Below are 18,038 nucleotides of genomic sequence, written 5' to 3' on the forward strand. Positions count from 1 at the left end.
CCAAGGAATACTGGGTCAGATTCATGGTACTGTCTCCAAAATGGGCCAAGGAATACTGGGTCAGATTCATGGTACTGTCTCCAAAATGGGCCAAGGAATACTGGGTCAGATTCATGGTACTGTCTCCAAAATGGGCCAAGGAATACTGGTTCAGATTCATGGTACTGTCTCCAAAATGGGACAAGGAATACAGTTGGAATGCAGTTGGAGGCCACGGAAGGAGTGTTGTATGGCATTTAAGCTCGTTTGGAGGTTAGATAGCACAGTGTCCAGGGAAGGGCCGGAAGTATACAGAATGGTGTCGTCTGCGTAGAGGTGGATCAGGGAATCGCCCGCAGCAAGAGCAACATCATTGATGTATACAGAGAAAAGAGTCGGCCCGAGAATTGAACCCTGTGGTACCCCCATAGAGACTGCCAGAGGACCGGACAACATGCCCTCCGATTTGACACACTGAACTCTGTCTGCAAAGTAGTTGGTGAACCAGGCAAGGCAGTCATTAGAAAAACCGAGGCTATTGAGTCTGCCGATAAGAATATGGTGATTGACAGAGTCGAAAGCCTTGGCCAGGTCGATGAAGACGGTTGCACAGTAATGGCAGGATGGATATAGGTCTGTAACAGTTTGGGTCCAGGGTGTCTCCCCCTTTGAAGAGGGGGATGACCGCGGCAGCATTCCAATCCTTGGGGATCTCAGATGATACGAAGGAGAGGTTGAACAGGCTGGTAATAGGGGGTGCGACAATGGCGGCGGACAGTTTCAGAAATAGGGGGTCCAGATTGTCAAGCCCAGCTGATTTGTATGGGTCCAGGTTTTCCAGCTCTTTCAGAACATCTGCTATCTGGATATGGGTAAAGGAGAAGCTGGGGAGGCTTGGGCGAGTAGCAGCGGGGGGGCGGGGCTGTTGGCCAAGGTTGGAGTCGCCAGGAGGAAGGCATGGCCAGCCATTGAGAAATGTTTGTTGAAGTTTTCGATTATCACGGACTTATCAGTGGTGACCGTGTTACCTAGCCTCAGTGCAGTGGGCAGCTGGGAGGAGGTGCTCTTGTTTTCCATGGACTTTACAGTATCCCAGAACTTTTTGGAGTTAGAGCTACAGGATGCAAATTTCTGCTTGAAAAAGCTGGCCTTTGCTTTCCTGACTGACTGTGTGTATTGGTTCCTGACTTCCCTGAACAGTTGCATATCGCGGGGGCTCTTCGATGCTATTGCAGTTCGCCACAGGATGTTTTTGTGCTGGTCGAGGGCAGTCAGGTCTGGAGTGAACCAAGGGCTATATCTGTTCTTGGTTCTGCATTTTTTGAACGGAGCATGCTTGTCTAATATGGTGAGGAAGTAACTTTTAAAGAATGACCAGGCATCCTCAACTGACGGGATGAGGTCAATATCCTTCCAGGGTACCCGGGCCAGGTCGATTAGAAAGGCCTGCTCGCAGAAGTGTTTTAGGGAGCGTTTGACAGTGATGAGGGGTGGTCGTTTGACCGCGGACCCGTGGCGGATACAGGCAATGAGGCAGTGATCGCTGAGATCTTGATTGAAGACAGCAGAGGTGTATTTGGAGGGCAAGTTGGTCAGGATAATGTCTATTAGGGTGCCCATGTTTACGGATTTAGGGTTGTACCTGGTGGGTTCCTTGATGATTTGTGTGAGATTGAGGGCATCAAGCTTAGATTGTAGGACTGCCGGGGTGTTAAGCATATCCCAGTTTAGGTCACCTAACAGGACAAACTCTGAAGCTAGATGGGGAGCGATCAATTCACAGATGGTGTCCAGGGCACAGCTGGGAGCTGAGGGGGGTCGGTAGCAGGCGGCAACAGTGAGAGACTTATTTCTGGAGAGATTAATTTTTTAAATTAGAAGTTCGAACTGTTTGGGCATAGACCTGGAAAGTATGACAGAACTTTGCAGGCTATCTCTGCAGTAGATTGCAACTCCTCCCCCTTTGGCAGTTCTATCTTGACAGAAAGTGTTATAGTTGGGTATGGAAATCTCAGAGTTTTTGGTGGCCTTCCTAAGCCAGGATTCGGACACGGCAAGGACATCAGGGTTGGCAGAGTGTGCTAAAGCGGTGAGTAAGGCAAACTTAGGGAGGAGGGTTCTGATGTTGACATGCATGAGGCCAAGGCTTTTTCGATCACAGAAGTCAACAAATGAGGGTGACTGGGGACATGCAGGGCCTGGGTTTACCTCCACATCACCCGAGGAACAGAGGAGTAGTAGGATGAGGGTGCGGCTAAAGGCTATCAAAACTGGTCGCCTAGAGCGTTGGGGACAAGGAATAAAAGGAGCAGATTTATGGGCGTGGTAGAATAGATTCTGGGCATAATGTGCAGACCAGGGTATGGTGGGGCACGGGTACAGCGGAGGCAAGCCCAGGCACTGGGTGATGATAAGAGAGGTTGTATCTCTGGACATGCTGGTCTCAATGGGTGAGGTCACCGCATGTGTGGGGGGTGGGACAAAGGAGGTATCAGAGGTACGGAGAGTGGAACTACGGGGTCCATTGCAAACCAAAACAATGATAACTAGCCTGAACAACAGTATGCAAGGCATATTGATATTTGAGAGAGACATACAATAAGGCATAAAGTGATTGCAGGTCTTGATTGGGAGAGCTAGCTAAAACAACAGGTGAGATAACAGCAGCTAGTCAGCTAACACAGCAACAGAAGGTAAAAATGGCGACGACTAGGCAGAGAGGGTCGGATTAACTACACACAGATCCTGAGTTAAAGCACAGAGCCGACAGATAAAACACAAATAAACAGAATGGAGTACCGTGAATTAATGGACAGTCAAGCAGGCATCAGCTATGTAGCCAAGTGATCATAGTGTCCAGGGGGCAGCCGTAGATGGAGCAGTGAGGCCTCCACTAAGCTAGCACGCGTTTAAAGTTAGTAGCCCGGGGGGTGGTCTGCTCAGACGGAGGGGGTCTGCTCAGACGGAGGCCGGTTGAGGGCACAGTGGATGGGGTATTCGTCTGCAGACCAGACGTGGTCGTGTCGACAGAGAATCCAAGCCGGATGGCGATGGCGAAAGAGAGGTTGTGAATTGTAGAATTGTGTTTGCTAACTGGTGCTAGCTTCCTGGCTGCGCTAGCTGCAAGATAAGCTAGCAGTTAGCAGACCGGGGCAGGCAGGTAGGTAGGTTAGTAGGTTAGCAGAATGGGCCTTCAGCGGGCGTCACGCCTGAGGGGCCTGTTGGAGTCCTCGGGCAGATTATGTCGGTATTCCAGTCGTAGAGGATCGGCGGGGTTCCGTGCTCCGTACCGGCAGTAAAGGGGTCCGGATATTGTAGCCCAGGAGTGGGCTTCAGTGGTAGCACAGGAGCCCTAGCCGGGCTAGCTTCAGGCTAATTGGTGCTTGCTCCGGGATGGAAACGCTAGCCAGGAGTGGTCACCCGGGATTGTGGTTAGCTAGTTGCGAAGATCCAGATGAAAATGTTCAGAGTTTGCGGTAGGAATCCGGGGATATGGAGAGAAATAGGTCCGTTATGCTCTGGTTTTAGTCACGTTGTTCGAACTAGCGAGAGCTTTCCGAGCTAAAGGTTAGCTGATGACCGCTAGCAATGGTTTGCTAACTGATAGCTGGTAGGTGGTTAGCTGGCTATCTTCAGTTGATGGATTCCAGATCAGAAGTAAATAGAAATACTTTAGAAAAAAGCAGATCCACGCCACATTGGGTGAGGCGGGTTGCAGGAGAGTAGAAGTTGAGGTTTAAGAAAATATTTTTAAAAAGATATGCGAAGAAAAAGATGTAAAAAGATATATACAAGGGACACGGGACACGACAGGACAAAGACGTCTACACTGCTACGCCATCTTCGACATTGCATGTGACATAGAGAAAGCCTTCATCATTCCCAGTCCCTACAGTAACATAGAGAAAGCCTTCATTATTCCCAGTCCCTACAGTAACATAGAGAAAGCCTTCATCATTCCCAGTCCCTACAGTAACATAGAGAAATCCTTCATCATTCCCAGTCCCTACAGTAACATAGAGAAAGTCCCTACAGTAACATAGAGAAAGCCTTCATCATTCCCAGTCCCTACAGTAACATAGAGAAATCCTTCATAATTCCCAGTCCCTACAGTAACATAGAGAAAGCCTTCATCATTCCCAGTCCCTGGAGTAACATAGAGAAAGTCTTCATCATTCCCAGTCCCTACAGTAACATAGAGAAAGCCTTCATCATTCCCAGTCCCTACAGTAACATAGAGAAAGCCTTCATCATTCCCAGTCCCTACAGTAACATAGAGAAAGCCTTCATCATTCTCAGTCCCTACAGTAACATAGAGAAAGCCTTCATCATTCTCAGTCTCTGGAGTAACATAGAGAAAGCCTTCATCATTCCCAGTCCCTACAGTAACATAGAGAAAGCCTTCATCATTCCCAGTCCCTACAGTAACATAGAGAAAGCCTTCATCATTCTCAGTCCCTACAGTAACATAGAGAAAGCCGTCATCATTCCCAGTCCCTACAGTAACATAGAGAAAGCCTTCATCATTCCCAGTCCCTACAGTAACATAGAGAAAGCCTTCATCATTCTCAGTCCCTACAGTAACATAGAGAAAGCCGTCATCATTCCCAGTCCCTACAGTAACATAGAGAAAGCCTTCATCATTCTCAGTCCCTGGAGTAAGCTAACAACAGGGAATCTATATAAGTTTATCTACCAAGGCCATTGCACAACTGAACCAAAAATAACAATGCTATCACTTACTGCATGTTCATACTGTCCGACTTTTACCTGCTACAAGGGGCTATTTTGTGGACTGAAAAAGTTCCTATCTCTAGATGGATAGGAGGAGAAAGAGACAGAAAACACTCTGAAAAAGTCCCTAAACTTTTTACTTTACTTTACTTCTTCTTAAACTGCACGGTTGGTAAAAGGCTTGTAAACACGCATTTCACGGTAAGGTCTACACTTGCATTCGGCGCATGTGACAAATAAAGTTTGATTTGATTTGATTTATCTCTAGATGGATAAAAAGAGAGACAGACAGAAAACAGATGAAAAAGTCCCTTTCTCTAGATGGATAAGAAGAGAGACAGACAGAAAACAGATGAAAATGTCCCTTTCTCTAGATGGATAAGAAGAGAGACAGACAGAAAACAGATGCAAAAGTCCCTTTCTCTAGATGGATAAGAAGAGAGACAGACAGAAAACAGATGAAAAAGTCCCTTTCTCTAGATGGATAAGAAGAGAGACAGACAGAAAACAGATGAAAAAGTCCCTTTGTCTAGATGGATAAGAAGAGAGACAGACAGAAAACAGATGAAAAAGTCCCTTTCTCTAGATGGATAAGAAGAGAGACAGACAGAAAACAGATGAAAAAGTCCCTTTCTCTAGATGGATAAGAAGAGAGACAGATTCCATTGAGTTCTGAATCTCATGTGGCTTGCCGTACTGTGCTGCAGTGCTTCAGTTCCTGCCTGCTCAACTTCCCTTGTCTCGTCTAATGAGATAGGCACTGTGAAATGTTAATTACACACACACTAAGACGAGACAGGCTGCTTCCCGTAATGACCCCCTTTTTTATACCGCTTAGTAACTATTACTGAAGCTAAGGCTCGACAACTATTAGTGAAGCAGCCCTCCTCAGCTCCAGAAGTGGGTTAAGGGGGAAATGAGGTTGTCTAGCTACACGATGGCTTTGTTCGAAGGAAGACACGCACGTACATGTACGCGTGCTCGTGCACACACACACACACACGTGCACGCACGGACACACACACACACACACACACACACACACACACACACACACACACACACACACACACACACACACACACACACACACACACACACACAAATAACTTTGTTCCACAGTTGAAACTAAGCACAAAGGAAGACAGATATGTAGAGTTGAATAGATTTACTAACAGCTGCAGTGAAAACCAGGACGGTGAATCTGATCTAAGGACAGTGTGGTGTTCTGCTCCCTAATGGTTTAGGTTAGGATTTGGGCAGGGTAAACCCGTCTTAAATCTGTTCCAAAAAAAGGCAACGTTTACCTGCCAGTTTTCCCTCAGAATACAAAGTGCATGTGTCTACCTGCCAGAGCTGAGGCAGACCTGGGAGGACAGCAACAGAGAGATAGACAGTCAACAGTCTGGATAAACCAAGTAGCTCATACTGTATGTGTCACATCTCTGGAACACTGCTAGATACAATGTCTCCCTGGACAACAGCTCTACTAGGGTGTACATCAGGAGGATCCCGTCTTACCAGACCTGTGCCAGACCTTGGACGCCTCACCTCTCCCGGATGGTAAACGTGTTGATGGTGGCAGACAGTGAGAAAAGGATTGTGGGAAATGTGTCAAATTAGTCATCTGGGTATCTGGGCCTCATATCTTGACCTCTCACCTATCATTCCCTATTCTCTCCCTATATCTCTCCCTCCTCCCTCTCTCCACATTTCTTCCTTCTCACCCCTCCTTTCTTATTCACCCTCTTTCCCTCCTCCCCTCCCCTCTCCTCTCCTCTCCTCTCTCACCATTCTCTCCCTATATCTCCTCTCCGCTCCTTTCCTCTTCCCTCCCACCCCTATATTACCATTCTCTCCCTATATCTCCTCTCCACCCCTCTCCTCTCCTCCTCTTCTCTTTCACCCCTACCTTATTTTCTCCCCACCCCTCTCTCCCTCCTCTACTCCTCTCTGCCCATCTCTCCCTCTCTCCCTCCTCTCCTCTGCCCATCTCTCCCTCTCTCCTTTGTCTTCCTCTCCTCTCTTCATGTCCCTCTTCCTGCCTCTCAGGAAAGACAGTTCCGCCTCAGCTGGGACCATGTGTGAAACATTATGATATGGAACAGGATGTATAAAACTGAGACAAGAGGAAGAGAGGAGGAAGAGGAGGAGGAGGAGAAGAAGGAGGATAAGAAAGATTAGAAGTATCTGGAAACAGTGTGTCATCTTCACAACATTCTCCTTGGATATTAAGAGGGGTTAGGAATGCAGAAACACCAGCTGGCAGTAATGTATATACATTTCAGACCAAACATGTCTACAGAGGTTATGTTATGCCTCTGTTTCCTTCCGTATTGTTTAATGCAATATGCACAGCGGTCAAAAGGGGCATTGTATTCAGATAGTGCCAGGTATTATGACCAGCAATAATTGTCCTACTCCACAATTGCTATTTACTCTAATACAAGTTATTTCAGTAGGTGGAGAAACGATTACTTTCAATATCATTTGAGAATATCATTTGTTTTCCCTCCTCATAGTAAGATTTCTAACCAGTCTGAATATCAACTGTTTTCCCTCCTCATGGTAAGAGCTCTAACCAGTCTGAATATCATGTGTTTCCCCTCCTCATAGTAAGAGCTCTAACCAGTCTGAATATCATGTGTTTCCCCTCCTCATAGTAAGAGCTCTAACCAGTCTGAATATCATGTGTTTCCCCTCCTCATAGTAAGAGCTCTAACCAGTCTGAATATCATATGTTTCCCCTCCTCATAGTAAGAGCTCTAACCAGTCTGAATATCATGTGTTTCCCCTCCACATAGTAAGAGCTCTAACCAGTCTGAATATCATGTGTTTCCCCTCCTCATAGTAAGAGCTTTAACCAGTCTGAATATCAACTGTTTTCCCTCCTCATTGTAAGAGCTCTAACCAGTCTGCAAGGCCAAACACACCTGGGATTGTTCATCATGTCTTCACAGATGGCTGCTTGTTACTAATGCAGCCCCAGTCTGTGTATGTGTGCGTGCGTGCGCGTGTGTGTGTACACTCCTGAACGGGTATATGTGAATGTGTGTGCCTGAGAGAGAGAGAGAGGCAGTGGGGTTGGGATGGTGGGAGCGTGTATGTCCTGAGGACATTCTTCAGTATGCCTTCCCCAAGTCCCCCAAGTTCCCCAAGTCCTGTTCTGCTGTTCCAGATAGACCACCCCCCCTCCAAACGCCATAGTCAGACACACTAGACGGGTTGGGAAATGTAGCTTTACTGCCACTCTCTATGCTCCTAGAAAACCTCTGTGTGCTGTACTATAGTATCTCCCAGTGTATCTGAATCCACCTGACCTGGGTTCACATGCTACTTGAAATCTGCCAAATACTTTAAGCGTTTGTCACAGCCTGTCTGGAGTGTCAGATGGACAGGGTTTGCACTTTCGACAGTATTTCATTGAGCCAGGCAACCCCAATCAAGAGAAGTACAATTCATTGAAAGAAAACGAATACTATTTGAACCCAGGTCTGGCTAGTCTATCCACTGAACCAGAGGAGTGCTGTCTGTCTGTCTGTCTGTATCTCCAGTCTATCCACTGAACCAGAGGAGTGCTGTCTGTCTGTCTGTCTGTCTGTATCTCCAGTCTATCCACTGAACCAGAGAAGTGCTGTCTGTCTGTCTGTCTGTCTGTCTGTCTGTCTGTCTGTCTGTCTGTCTGTCTGTCTGTCTGTATCTCCAGTCTATCCACTGAACCAGAGGAGTGCTGTCTGTCTGTCTGTCTGTCTGTCTGTCTGTATCTCCAGTCTATCCACTGAACCAGAGGAGTGCTGTCTGTCTGTCTGTCTGTCTGTCTGTCTGTCTGTCTGTATGTCTGTCTGTATCTACAGTCTATCCACTGAACCAGAGGAGTGCTGTCTGTCTGTCTGTCTGTCTGTCTGTCTGTCTGTCTGTCTGTCTGTCTGTCTGTCTGTCTGTATCTACAGTCTATCCACTGAACCAGAGGAGTGCTGTCTGTCTGTCTGTCTGTCTGTCTGTCTGTCTGTCTGTCTGTCTGTCTGTCTGTCTGTATCTACAGTCTATCCACTGAACCAGAGGAGTGCTGTCTGTCTGTCTGTCTGTCTGTCTGTCTGTCTGTCTGTCTGTCTGTATCTACAGTCTATCCACTGAACCAGAGGAGGTCTGTCTGTCTGTCTGTCTGTCTGTCTGTCTGTCTGTCTGCCTGTCTGCCTGCCTGTTTGCCTGTCTGTCTGTCTGTCTGTCTGTCTGTCTGTCTGTCTGTCTGTCTGTCTGAAGCATGTATCTTTATTTATTTATGATATCACCCCTCTTTCATTTGGGGAATTCTGATTCTTTTCCCTCTTTAAAATGTGCATGGCACCCCACTCCAGGGACTAAATGATTTAGCACTCCGTCTCATGGACTGCGTCCCCAATGGCACACCATTCCTTATATGGTAAAGTACGTCTGACCAGGGCCCACAGAGCTCATAGGGCCCTGGTCAAAAGTAGTGCACTAAATAGATGATAGGGTGCCATTGGGGATGCATGTGTTGAAAGTCAGCAATTAATGTTAATTCAGCTTTTTTCTAGAAACAGTATCAACCCCCTTCTACTCCCTCCTCCATTTACCCTCTCTCTACTCTCTTCACACTTAGAGGAACTAGCAAAGTGAATGTGTGTGTTTGTGTGTGTGTCTGTGTGTGTGTGTGTGTGTGTTTGTGTGTGTGTCTGTGTGTGTGTCTGCGTGTGCCTGCGTGTGTGTGTGTGTGTGTGTCTGTGTGTGTGTCATGTGTGTCTCTGCGAGTGTGTGTTTGTGCTTGTATGTGTGTATGTGTGTCTACGTGTGTGGGTGGGTGTGTTTCCATGTGTGTGTCTGTGTGTATGTCTGTGTGTGTGTGTCTGCGTGTGTTTGTCTGTGTGTGTCTCTACGCGCATGTGTGTGTCAGTGTGTGTGTGTGAGTGTGTGTGTGTGGGAGTGTGTGTGAGTGTGGTGTGTCTGTGTCTGTGTCTGTGTCTGTGTGTGTGTGTGTGTGTGTGTGTGTGTGTGTGTGTGTGTGTGTGTGTGTGTGTGTGTGTGAGTGTGTGTGTGTGTGAGTGTGGTGTGTCTGTGTCTGTGTCTGTGTCTGTGTCTGTGTCTGTGTCTGTGTGTGTGTGTGTGTGTGTGTGTGTGTGTGTGTGTGTGTGTGTGTGTGTGTGTGTGTGTGTGTGTGTGTGTGTGCGTGCATGTACCATTACACCACTACTTATCCCCATCACCACATCCCCTCCAAAGCCTCAAAAAATTCAAATCAACATTAAAATTGTTTTATGTTTAAGTAAGATTCAGTGAACTCCATTATTTCCCCCTTACTATTTGATTGAATAATTCAGTTAAGATGGCTGAATTATGGATAAAGTGTACAGTTAGAAGAAAAGGTTCATGCACAGCCCGGGGCTCTAGCCCAGCCTTAATGATGTCTGCTGGAGATGGAGGGAAAGAGGGAGGAGAAGAGGGAGATAGAGAAACAACTCGCTAAGCTTCAGAGTCATTTGATTTCTGAATGATTCAAAATGTTTTCTCAGAACTGTAGGGAAGACTGCTTCAAACCCAGGGAGAAAACTTCTGACCAGGGACCTGCAGAATGATAACCAGCCCATAGTAGTTAAAGTAGACCATTCCTGACCAGGGACCTACATTATGATAACCAGCCCATAGTAGTTAAAGTAGACCATTCCTGACCAGGGGCCTACATTATGATAACCAGCCCATAGTAGTTAAAGTAGACCATTCCTGACCAGGGGCCTACAGTATGATAGGCAATGTAGTAGAATAGAATGCAGTATACACATATGAGATACGAGATGAGTAAAGCAGTATGTAAACATTATTAAAGTGGCCAGTAATTTCATGTCTGTGTATATAGGGCAGCAGCCTCTAAGGTACAGGGTTGAGTAGCCGGATGGTAGCCGGCTAGTGATGGCTGTTTAACAGTCTGATGGCCTTGAGATAGAAGCTGTTTTTCAGTCTCTCGGTCCCAGCTTTGATGCACCCGTTCTGACCTCGCATTCTGGATGATAGCGGGGTGAACAGGCCGTGTACAAGTCGTTCAGTGATGAGATCCCTTGTCCAGATCAAATATGAAACGGCCTGTCTAATAGTGATAGTGAGAATGTATGGTTCTTTAAGGATGATAGAGGATGATAATTCCCTGAGACCAAACAATCGCCTGAACTGTTTCCAGATTTCAAGAGAATGTTTCACAATCGGCTTTTTAGTGTATTTGGAAACAGGCTCAGCTAATGCAAGTTTTGAGCAGAGTAAGGCAGCTAAGGAGATGGGGCCACGGGAGGAAATCTCCAAGTTCAACCATTTTTGGGCCTGGAACATCAGGGGTTTCTGTCATCCAAAATAAAATGATTCCTATATTAGCTGCCCAGTAATAATATTGAAAGTTCGGAAGTCCTAGACCACCCTGGCCACGAGATCTTTGCAATACGCTTTTACATATCCAAGGGTTTTTCTTGTTCCAGATAAAAGCAGATATCAGTTAATCTATGGAGATAAAAAAAATGATTGTGTCAGAAAGATAGGAATACATTGAATTAAGTATAAAAACTTAAGTAATACATTCATTTTAACAGTGTTAATTCTTCTGCCCAAAGAAAGAGAAAGTAAATCCCAGAGTTCAAGATCCTGTTCCAGGTGAAGTGTCAGTGGAGGGAAATGTGCTTCATAGAGATCTTTTGAAATCGCGTCTAACCCAAATTCCCAAGTATTTTAATTTCTGTGTACTCACTCTGAAGAGCACTAAAATACGTTTTCACTGCAGGATTAATAAGCATCAATAGACTTTTTTGTAGATTAAATTTATATTTTACCAATTGTCTTTAGTACAACCTGAATCTCTGGAAGACCAGTTAAAGGGTCAGACATATAATAGCATGTAATCCACATAGAGTGAGACTTTACCTTCACCTCAAATACCTTTGATAGTGGTGTTATTATCTATTGCTATGGCTAAAGGCTCAATTGCGATGGCAAACAGCTGAGGGAAAAGAGGACACCCCTGTCTTGACCCACGTTGTAGTTGGAGATAGGATGAAAGGTTATTATTTGTGCACACTGCAGCCATAGGGGAGGAGTAAAGGACTTTGATCCAGGACATAAAATTAGTTTGAGAGTATAAAAAAGATAATCCCACTCCACCCGATCGAACGCCTTCTTAGCATCAAGTGATAACAATATCTCTGGAATGTCAGATGAAGAGGGATTATAAAGTAGATTATAAAGATGTCTGATGTTGAAAAAATAATGACATTTTTTTTTTTATGAAACCAGTTTGACCTTTAGAGATAATGGAGGGAAGGACTGACTCAAAACCAGTTTGATCTGTAGAGATAATGGAGGGAAGGACTGACTCAAAACCAGTTTGACCTGTAGAGATAATGGAGGGAAGGTTGACTCAAAACCAGTTTGACCTGTAGAGATAATGGAGGGAAGGACTGACTCAAAACCAGTTTGATCTGTAGAGATAATGGAGGGAAGGACTGACTCAAAACCAGTTTGACCTGTAGAGATAATGGAGGGAAGGACTGACTCACAACCAGTTTGACCTGTAGAGATAATGGAGGGAAGGACTGACTCAAAACCAGTTTGACCTGTAGAGATAATGGTGGGAAGGACTGACTCAAACCAGTTTGACCTGTAGAGATAATGGAGGGAAGGACTGACTCAAAACGGTAGGCAAGCATCTAAGAAAGTATCTTTACTTCGCAATTGAGAAAAGAAATTGGTCTTTATGAACCACACTCAAGAGTTTGTTTTCCTGTCTCGGAATAAGTGAAATACATGCCTGTCTCATTGTTGAGGGTAAAGAGTTTGAGGAAAATGATTCCTCAAATGCGGAAAGCAAGAGAAGAGAAAGTTGGTCTGAGAATTTTTTAAAGAATGTGCTCGGAAAATCCATCAGGTCCAGGGGATTTACCACACGGCATAACTGTAAGTAAAAGCTATGAAATCATGAATTGACCTCTAAATACATGTCAATACATGTGTTACACAGCTCGTCAGTTATCTCAGGTAGGGTTTGATTTGAGGTTCTCTGACGCAGCAGGCGTGCTCGCATTTTCCCTGATTTCTCTCCATGTTCATCATTTCATATTGAGTTTTACTAATTCGATTTTCAGCTTGTCGAGTTGAAAGAAGATCAAACTCTGTCTGAAGTGTCAAACGCTGTTTTAGTAAATCTGCGGAATGAAGAGTGTGAATATGCCATATCCAAATCCCAGATGTTATTTGTCAGTTCCACTAGGTGATGAATATTGCACGTCCTTAATCTTGCGCAGTAGGAAATAATTTGGCCCTTAGATAAGCCTCCATTGATTCCCCTGTTGCTGTAGGAGACATTCCAGGGGTTTGATTAAGATCGAGAAATAGTTCAATCAATCTGAGATGATATAAGCAGTGTCCGTATACTCATAGGAATAACAGTGGCCTTAAAACTGACTCCAGAACAGGGGCCAAAATGTGTGAAATCTGACTCCATGTCAGGGAAATTGCTGTAGAATGAGTTCTGTTCCACTCAGAGACAAAATTTCAACGCCTATAGAAACTATAGACCGTTGTCTATCCAATAATAGTAATAATATGCATATTGTACGATCAAGAATTTTGTAGGAAGCCGTTTCAAAAATTACACGATTTCCATAAATAGTGACGACAGCACACCCTAGCCTTAACAGGTTTTAAGACAACAAGGGTTTGTTCTGATAGCAGTAGTGAGTTAAGACAACAAGGGTTTCTTCTGATAGCAGTAGGGAGTTAAGACAACAAGGGTTTCTTCTGATAGCCGTAGTGAGTTAAGACAACAAGGGTTTCTTCTGATAGCAGTAGTGAGTTAAGACAACAAGGGTTTCTTCTGATAGCAGTAGTGAGTTAAGACAACAAGGGTTTCTTCTGATAGCAGTAGTGAGTTAAGACAACAAGGGTTTCTTCTGATAGCAGTAGTGAGTTAAGACAACAAGGGTTTCTTCTGATAGCAGTAGTGAGTTAAGACAACAAGGGTTTCTTCTGATAGCAGTAGTGAGTTAAGACAACAAGGGTTTCTTCTGATAGCAGTAGTGAGTTAAGACAACAAGGGTTTCTTCTGATAGCAGTAGTGAGTTAAGACAACAAGGGTTTCTTCTGATAGCAGTAGTGAGTTAAGACAACAAGGGTTTCTTCTGATAGCAGTAGTGAGTTAAGACAACAAGGGTTTCTTCTGATAGCAGTAGTGAGTTAAGACAACAAGGGTTTCTTCTGATAGCATTAGTGAGTTAAGACAACAAGGGTTTCTTCTGATAGCAGTAGTGAGTTAACCTTTTACGGGGGCAGCCCGACACCGGTATACTTGTGTGTGAGTGTGTGTGGTTAGCTAATAGAAATACATATTGTGTCTTCCCTGCAAAACATTTTAAAAATCAGAAATGATGGCTGGATTCACAAGATGTGTATCTTTCATCTGGTGTCTTGGACTTGTGATTTAATGATATTTAGATGCTAGTATTTACTTGTGGCGCTATGCTAGGCTATGCTAGTCAGCTTTTTTACTGATGAGAGTGCTCCCGGATCCGGGATTGTGACCAAGTAGAAGTTAAGACAACAAGGGTTTCTTCTGATAGCAGTAGTGAGTTAAGACAATAAAGGTTTATTCTGATAGCAGTAGTGAGTTAAGACAATAAAGGTTTATTCTGATAGCAGTAGTGAGTTAAGCCGCCAAGGGCAATAATTGGGCTGTGTATTTGGTATAAGATCCAAAATGACTACAGCTTGGTAATCACACGCTGTGATAAGAAGCAGAAATCTAGTGTCTAGGAAAAAGTAGTCTAGACATGAGAAGGTCTTATGAACTGGCGAGAAAAAAGAACCCTCCCTAGTTGTGGGATTGTGGAAACGGCATGCATCAGGTATGCCATATCTCTTAAGAAATAGCTGAATTGTGAATACTGTCTTTGATGAAGCCTAGGAGAGCTACGATCCAGATTGGGTGACACAATTCATATCACCATCTAGTATTAGGTGGTGGGTGTCCATATTTGGTAATCTAGAAAATAAATTTGTGAAGAATCAACTGCTATCCCAATTTGGTGCATCAATTTAAGCTAAGATAATAACTTTATTATATAGTCTTCCTGCTACAATAACAGTCTGCTGAGTCTGCCTCTACACATGACATTATTATATAGTTTTCCTGCTACAATACCAGTCTGCTGAGTCTGCCTCTACACATGACATTATTATATAGTCTTCCTGCTACAATAACAGTCTGCTGTTAAGTTAAGATCAGGGTTGGGTTATAAAAACATATCAGAAACTTTGAACATCCCACGGACCTGATTGGAAAGTGGAAAGAATATGGCACCACAACAAACCTGCCAAGAGAGGGCCGCCCACCAAAATGCATGGACCAGGCAACCTCCTTGCATTAATCAGAGAGGCAAAAAAGAGACCAAAGATAACCCTTAAGGAGCTGCAAAGCTCCACAGCAAAGATTGGAGTATCTATCCATAGGACCACTTTAAGCCGTACACTCTACAGAGCTAGGCTTTACGGAAGAGTGGCCAGAAAAATAGCCATTGCTTTAAGAAAAAAATAAGCAAACACGTTTGGTGTTTGCCAAAAAGCAAGTGGGAGAATCCCCAAACATATGGAAGAAGGTACTCTGGTCAAACTGAGCTTTTTGGCCATCAAGAAAAATGCTATGTCTGGCGCAAACCCAACACCTCTCAATATCCTGAGAACACCATCCCATGTTTTTCATCAGCAGGGACTGGGAAACTGGTCAGAATTGAAGGAATGATGGATGGCGCTAAATACAGGGAAATTCTTGAGGGAAACCTGTTTCAGTCTTCCAGAGATTTGAGACTGGGACGGAGGTTCACCTTCCAGCAGGACAATGACCCTAAGCATAATGCTAAAGCAACACTCGAGTGGAAACATTTAAATGTCTTGGAATGACCTAGTCAAAGCCCAGACCTCAATCCTATTGAGAATCTGTGGTATGACTTAAAGATTGCTGTACACCAGTGGAACCCATCCAACTTGAAGGAGCTGCAGCAGTTTTGCATTAAAGAATGGGCAAAATTCCCAGTGGCTAGATGTGCCAAGCTTTTAGAGACATACCCCTAGAGAATTGCAGCTGTAATTGCTGCAAAATGTGGCTCCACAAAGTATTGACTTTGGAGGGGTGAATAGCTATGCACACTCAAGTTTTAATTTTTTGTCCTATTTCTTGTTTGTTTCTTCAAAGTGGTAGGCGTGTTGTGTAAATCAAATGATATAAACCCCCCCCAAAAATCTGTTTTAATTCCAGGTTGTAAGGCAACGAAATAGGAAAGATTCCAAGGGGGTGAATACTTTCGCAAGCCACTGTATATATTTGTGTTGTTGCTTTTATTTCTTTAGGATAGTCCAATTAAGACCGTGGTCTCATTCCCAATGGTGCCCTGAATGCAAACAGCAAGAAAAATGTACATTCCATTAAAACAAGAAGAATAAAAATAACCACAAGGCACAACCTCAACACCACAACCTCAACACCACAACCACAACCTCAACACCACAACCTCAACACCACAACCTCAACACCACAACCTCAACACCTCAACACCACAACCTCAACACCACAACCTCAACACCACAACCTCAACACCTCAACCTCAACACCACAACCCCAACACCTCAACACCACAACCTCAACACCACAACCTCAACACCACAACCTCAACACCACAACCTCAACACCACAACCCCAACACCTCAACACCTCAACACCACAACCTCAACACCACAACCTCAACACCACAACCTCAACACCACAACCTCAACACCTCAACACCACAACCTCAACACCACAACCTCAACACCACAACCTCAACACCACAACCTCAACACCACAACCTCAACACCTCAACCTCAACACCACAACAACACATCCTCAACACCACAACCTCAACACCACAACCTCAACACCACAACCTCAACACCACAACCTAAACACCACAACCTCAACCTCAACACCACAACACCACAACCTCAACCTCAACACCACAACACCACAACCTCAACACCACAACCTCAACACCACAACCTAAACACCACAACCTCAACCTCAACACCACAACCTAAACACCACAACCTCAACCTAAACACCACAACCTCAACACCACAACCTCAACACCACAACCTCAACACCACAACCTCAACACCACAACCTCAACACCTCAACACCACAACCTCAACACCACAACCTCAACACCACAACCTCAACACCACAACCTCAACACCACAACCTCAACACCACAACCTCAACACCACAACCACAACCTCAACACCACAACCTCAACACCTCAACCTCAACACCTCAACACCACAACCTCAACACCACAACCTCAACACTACATCCTCAACACTACATCCTCAACACCACAACCTCAACACCACAACCTCAACACAACAACCTCAACACCACAACCTAAACACCACAACCTCAACACCACAACCTCAACACCACAACCTCAACACCACAACCTCAACCTCAACACCACAACCTCAACCTCAACACCACAACCACAACCTCAACCTCAATACCATAACCTCAACACCACAACCTCAACACCACAACCTCAACACCACAACCTCAACCTCAACACCACAACCTAAACACCACAACCTCAACACCACAACCTCAACCTAAACACCACAACCTAAACACCACAACCTCAACACCACAACCTCAACACCACAACCTCAACACCACAACCTCAACACCACAACCTCAACCTCAACACCACAATCTCAACACCACAACCTCAACACCACAACCACAACCTCAACACCACAACCACAACCTCAACACCATAACCTCAATACCACAACTTCAACACCACAACCTCAACACCACAACCTCAACACCACAACCTCAACACCTCAACACCTCAACACCTCAACACCTCAACCTCAACACCACAACCTCAACACCACAACCTCAACCTCAACACCACAACCTCAACCTCAACACCACAACCTCAACACCACAACCACAACCTCAACACCACAACCTCAACACCACAACCACAACTTCAACACCACAACCTCAACACCACAATCTCAACCTCAACACCATAACCTCAACACCATAACCTCAACACCACAACCTCAACACCACAACCTAAACACCACAACCACAACCTCAACACCATAACCTCAACACCACAACCTCAACACCACAACCTCAACCTCAACACCAGAACCACAACCTCAACACCACAACCTCAACACCTCAACACCACAACCTCAACACCACAACCTCAACACCACAACCTCAACACCACAACCTCAAC

The sequence above is a fragment of the Salvelinus fontinalis genome, chromosome 1 (assembly GCF_029448725.1).
Source record: "Salvelinus fontinalis isolate EN_2023a chromosome 1, ASM2944872v1, whole genome shotgun sequence".
NCBI classification, from domain to species: Eukaryota; Metazoa; Chordata; class Actinopteri; order Salmoniformes; family Salmonidae; genus Salvelinus; species Salvelinus fontinalis.